Consider the following 6237-nt stretch of genomic DNA (forward strand, 5'->3'; position numbering starts at 1 on the left):
ACGTAACATTCCCGGCCTTTTGCATCACGGGGGGGGTCAGGTCCCAGGCGGGGGTCAGGGAGGTCACCTCCGCTCCGGCCGGGGTCAGGGTGCAGGATGTGGAGATGGAGGAGGAGAAGGATGAAGAAGAAGAGGAGGAGAAGTATGAAGAAGAAGGAGAGGAAGTAGAAGAGAAGGAGACAGAGGTTAGGGAGGAGGATGAGGAAGACGAGGACGATAGAGGCTGGTACAGGCGGGACCGGTACAGGTACGGAGGAGGTTGTAAAGCTTAATGCTCACTTTACAATGTGTCTGTATGTGTGTGTGTGTGTGTGTGTCTGTATGTGTGTGTGTATGTGTGTCTGTATGTGTGTGTGTGTGTCTGTATGTGTGTGTGTGTATGTGTGTCTGTATGTGTGTGTGTGTGTGTCTGTATGTGTGTGTGTGTGTGTGTGTGTGTGTGTGTGTGTGTGTCTGTATGTGTGTGTGTATGTGTGTCTGTATGTGTGTGTGTGTGTGTGTGTGTGTCTGTATGTGTGTGTGTGTATGTGTGTCTGTATGTGTGTGTGTGTGTGTGTGTGTGTGTGTGTGTATGTGTGTGTGTGTGTCTGTATGTGTGTGTGTGTGTGTGTGTGTGTGTGTGTGTGTGTGTGTGGTAATCGTTTGTTGTACGTGTTTTTCAAAGAATGACAAAGATTCATCTGTACTAATTGTGTGTGTGTGTGTGTGTGTGTGTGTGTGCGTCCATGCGTACGTGTGTGTGTGTGAATAACGTGTGTGTGTGTGTGATCCTGGTATCAGGTTATACATGACATTATTGACATAGAAGCTTTTTTTTCCACACGTAACATTCCCGGCCTTTTGCATCACGGGGGGGGTCAGGTCCCAGGCGGGGGTCAGCCCAGGGGTACGGAGGCCCAGAGGGGCCAGATGGAGCGGGCAGAGGTTCGCAGGGGTACGGAGGCCCAGAGGGGCCAGACGGAGCGGGCAGAGGTTCGGTCAGGTCAGGGAGATAAACCGAGAGCAGTACGCGAGGGAGGTCAACTTCGCTCCGGCCGGGGTCAGGGTGCTGCTCTTAATGTACAAGAGTTTACAGTGAGTTTAAACACTGATCCTCTCTGGGACGGGGTGAGTTTAAACACTGCATCTTTCTCCCTCCCTCCCTCCCTGTGTCTTTCTTTCTCTCTCTCCCTCACTCCCTCCCCCTCTTTTTTTCCTCACTCTGTACCTCCTCCATGCACTCTGCTCCATCTTCCCCTGCCTGATAGACATACTGTATCTCTCCCTCCCTCCTACTGTCGTGGATTAATTAATGAGACTCAAGATAGGAACTTAGTTTAAATCTAGGTATAGTATTTATTGAAGAAAATGATATTTTACAGCTCTAGAGCGGACAGTCAACTTCTCAATGGGAAGCTTCCAATGACTGACACAAAACTCTCACATAGTACAATTGATATATTGTTAACATAGTTATAACATTGATAACGAGTCTGAGAACAGGGAGTAAGTTCTCGTGGGACCGACAGAGAGTCCTAAACGAACTGTTTATAACACCCAACCCCTCCCACCCCACCCTATCCCACCCCCCAACCTCCCAACCCCACCCTATCCCCCCACCCCAACCCCCCCCCCCCTCCAAACGGTTTCAGAGTCCCCATGTTTTTTATTATGGACTTTATTGTCATTGCTACAGTACAGGCACCATGTCCGCCCTCCTGAACCACCACTTCCTCCACCTGGCCGTCAAGTTCCCGGAGACCAAGTTCCTGAAGATCCAGGCGGGCCTGTGCGTCCCCAACTACCCGGAGCGCCACCTGCCCACCGTGTTCATCTACAACACGGGGCGCATCATCTGCAGGCTGATCGGGGAGAAGCAGTGCGGGGGCCGGAACGTGCTGGCACAAGGTGACACAGAGAAGCGTGCACGCGCACACACACACACACACACACACACACACACAGAAGCATGCACACACACACACAGAAGCGTGCACACACACATAGAAGCGTGCACACACACACAGAAGCGTGCACACACCCAGAAGCGTGCACACCACACACAGAAGTGTGCACACACACACACACAGTATACATACCAGTACATACATGTACATACATACATACATACATACACAAACACACACACACACACACACACACACGCAGGCGCACACGCAGAAGCAGTCACACACACCACAATGATGATTTCACACAGTAGAATGATTTCACACAATTGTCCTCCTGCCACATCCTCACACACACACACACACACACACACACACACACACAGTATACATACCAGTACATACATGTACATACATACATACATACACAAACACACACACACACACACGCAGGCGCACACGCAGAAGCAGTCACACACACCACAATGATGATTTCACACAGTAGAATGATTTCACACAATTGTCCTCCTGCCACATCCTCACACACACACACACACACACACACACACACACACACACACACACACACAGGCTTCAAACTTCCTCTGACCGTGGACCCGCCCCCCTCTCTGTCTTCCTCCCCCCAGAGCTGGAGTCGTTGTTTGACCTATGAGGCCCTATAGGACGAGGGCGTGGACGTTAGGACAGCTGTCTGAACAGGAGGTGGGGTTGGGAGGTTGGGGGGTGGGATAGGGTGGGGTGGGAGGGGTTGGGTGTAATAAACAGTTTGTTTAGGACTCCTCTGTGTGTGTGTGTGTGTGTGCGCGCTATGCACACTTGCATTTTATAACGTTGTATTTAATAACGTTTATTCCGTTCTGCTTTTATTTGATAGTCGGGGTCTAGGGCTCTCCCAACCCGAGGTGCTCTGTGCTCTGATGTGGTTTAACTAGCCAACTCCGTACTACGTTAGCGGAGCGAGTTACGTGTGAAATTAGCAGGTGTTTTCATATAAAATGTTATATATTATATAGCTGACTAGTGAGCCTGCATCAACCTTAATGCTATTCAAGTGCAAGAAGATGACATTGTCTTCGCAGTTTAACATACACACGTTAATCTGCTGACACAACCCAAATGTGTCGTCTGCTCTCAGAAGTGGGGAAAAAAACGTCAGATCATATATAAACGGGTTATTTTGATAAACCGGATACATTTTGTGAATATATATGGTTACTTTCTCGCCTGAAAACATATTAAAACTTCATAAAATGACATATTAGGATGCTTAGTCCAGGGCTCAAGTTGCGTTTGCAACTTTATGAGAAATGATCTGCTGATCAGACCTCCGTTTCTTTCTTTATATAAACGGGTTATTTTGATAAACCGGATACATTTTGTGAATATATATGGTTACTTTCTCGCCTGAAAACATATTAAAACTTCATAAAATGACATATTAACACTTGTAGAGCCAAATTACAGCTTTTCGCTAATGGCGGCCAAAACGGAGGTTTCAAAAACACTAGACTGACGCGTCACAGTCGCCAGCTGGTCGTGACGCGTGCCAGCTGGTCGTGACGCGTTAGGCCGCTGATGGCCCGGCAGCTTTTGCAAGCACGCGGGAAGGTATTTTGACTGGGGGTGCTGAGGTGCTGTCTATATACGCTACAGGGAAAAAAATTGCCAGGGAAAAAATTATAACGATTTCTCTCCCTCCCTCCCTCTCGCTGATTGCTCGTTCGCTCACACGCACACAGTGGCATAACGACGGGCCCCAATGCACGGGCAATAATAGTTAAGCACACACGCTCCCACACACTACAAAGACGTAACGTTAAATATTTTACCAACAATGTGTTGGAATTTACAGTAATTTCCACTCAGCTCACAGTGTCCCACAATGTCCACAAACATGATGTTGACCTAACTTGACCATTATTACAGACAGCACTCCATGTCGATTGTTATTGCCTCTTAACGGAAGCCCTTCGCTGCCGAAGAATCGGATGGATCTGAATATCAGTTCTAATACGTTTCTGGCCGTCTGTTGCTCTTTCTCAACAACGTCCGACAGTAGAGCATTAATGGGAGTGTTGTTAAGCTCAGCATCTTCTTCCAACTCCACTTCAATTGTTCTGGCTGATTTAGCATTTTTGCTAAAGAACTCAGAGATTCCCTAGCAAGATATGACCATGTGATCACTAACATTAAAACTAACAAACACATTTTTACATTTATTACAAAAAACACATTTATTTTTATTCCCAAAAGCAACAATAGTTATTATATTGTTTTAAATTATTGTTTGAATAATATTTTTATTTTTTAAATTCAGGCAGGAGGAGCTCCTTCTGCCTGCCGCTAGGGGGTGCTGCAGCACCCTCAGCACCCCCCTTCCCGTGTCCCTGAGCTTTTGGCAGCGGCAGGTTTTGGCATGACACAACCATTGATCCCTATTCCGTACGGCTTCAGTTTGTCGTAAGAGTCCATATGCCAGAGTGCATTAGGACGTAGAGTGCTGCCGACGCCGCAGACGATGTGCCCGTCGCAGTTCCACACCTTGAGGGTCAATTAATTTGATAATCTGTCGTATGACATCTTGTTGGACCACGAATCCCATTCGAATGGCACAGAGATGCATCCAACGATAGCCTTGCATTTGGCCACTTCGCGATAGTTCCTCCTGCACAAAGGCTATTACCTCATTTAAATCGGAGTGATTTGTCCTTCTGTAAAGACCCAGTTCACGACAACGTCGCTTCAAAGTACGAATACTTGTTATGATACAGTGATTTTGTGCCAATAGACAAATAATTTCCTTATTACTAAAGCCAATTCCAAAGTATAACTCGATAAGAGAATTCATGTCATCCATTTTAACCAGTAGGAACATTCCATTCTGACGTTTTATCTCAGAAATTCTGACTTTTTATCTCAGAAATTCTGACTTTAATCTCAGAAATTCCGACTTTTTATCTCAGAAATTCTGACTTTTTAACTCAGAAATTCTGACTTTTTTCTCAGAAATTCTGACTTTAATCTCAGAAATTCTTACTTTAAACTCAGAATATAACCCCCCCCCTTTCGGAAAAAAAATAAAATAAATCGTGTTGGTGGCCCTAATACTCTTCCGTATGTTAACACTTGTAAAGCCAAAATTTAATATTTTAGCTAATGGAAAAGCTTCTGGGAGGCAGTATGCATACAGGTAAATGGTCGGCTGGTTTTCACATACTTATTATGAATTTAGTAGGCAGTATGGCAGTATATACTCATTGAGTATGCTAGTATGCAGTATGCTAGTATACCATTCCGAACACAGCCTCTCTCTCTGTCTCTCTCTACCTTTTCTTCTCTTTCTCTCTACCTTTTCCTCTGTGTGTGTGTGTGTTTCCTCTGTGTGTGTGTGTGTGTGTGTGTGTGTGTGTGTGTGTGTGTGTGTGTGTGTGTGTGTGTGTGTGTGAGAGAGAGAGAGATTGTAAAATAATGTTGAGAAACAGCTGTCCAATAGGCCTCATATAACCACCTCTGACGTCAATTCCCCCCCCCCAAAAAAATATTGAAATTGTGTGTGTGTGTGTGTGTGTGTGTGTGTGTGTGTGTGTGTGTGTGTGTGTGTGTGTGTGTGTGTGGCAGCTAGCCAGCCCTATCACTAGGACCAGACAGAGACTTGAACTCCAGCAGTGACGGCCCTCAGTGTGGCGGCACCTGGTGTTTGTAAAACGTCAAGAGTTGTCAGTGATCTATTGAACGTTCAATGGCTCTGATCCAGTCTCGACCCAGTCAGTAACACTATAAGGTTAATCAGCATCGCCACCTAGCGGACAAAGCCGGTAATGTGTGAAATAATAAAACATCTAGTACCGTAGTTGACTGATAAAACGGTCAAAGTGTGTTTTTATAGATCAAAATAAAAGTGATTTACCCGATGTGTATACATACTGTTTATGTCATTAAGTAGCCATTTTGTTTGTGTCTTTAGGCATACAGTATATATATCTATATACAGTACAGGCCAAAAGTTTGGACACACCTTCTCATTCAATGCGTTTCCTTTATTTTCATGACTATTTGGTACATTGTAGATTCTCACTGAAGGCATCAAAACTATGAATGAACACATAGGAATTATGTATTTAACAATAAAGTGTGAAATAACTCTGAAAAATATGTCTTATATTTTAGATTCCTCAAAGTAGCCACCCTTTGCTTTGTTGTTGTTAATAAAATATATAATAATAATATTTTATATAATATGTGTTAATAATAATATGTTATTATATATATATATATATATATACATTTAATATTATTATTATATATTTTATTAACAACAAAAAATATATAT

This window comes from Nansenia antarctica, assembly GCF_963989245.1.
Source record: "Nansenia antarctica genome assembly, chromosome: 8".
In the NCBI taxonomy this organism is placed as follows: Eukaryota; Metazoa; Chordata; class Actinopteri; order Argentiniformes; family Microstomatidae; genus Nansenia; species Nansenia antarctica.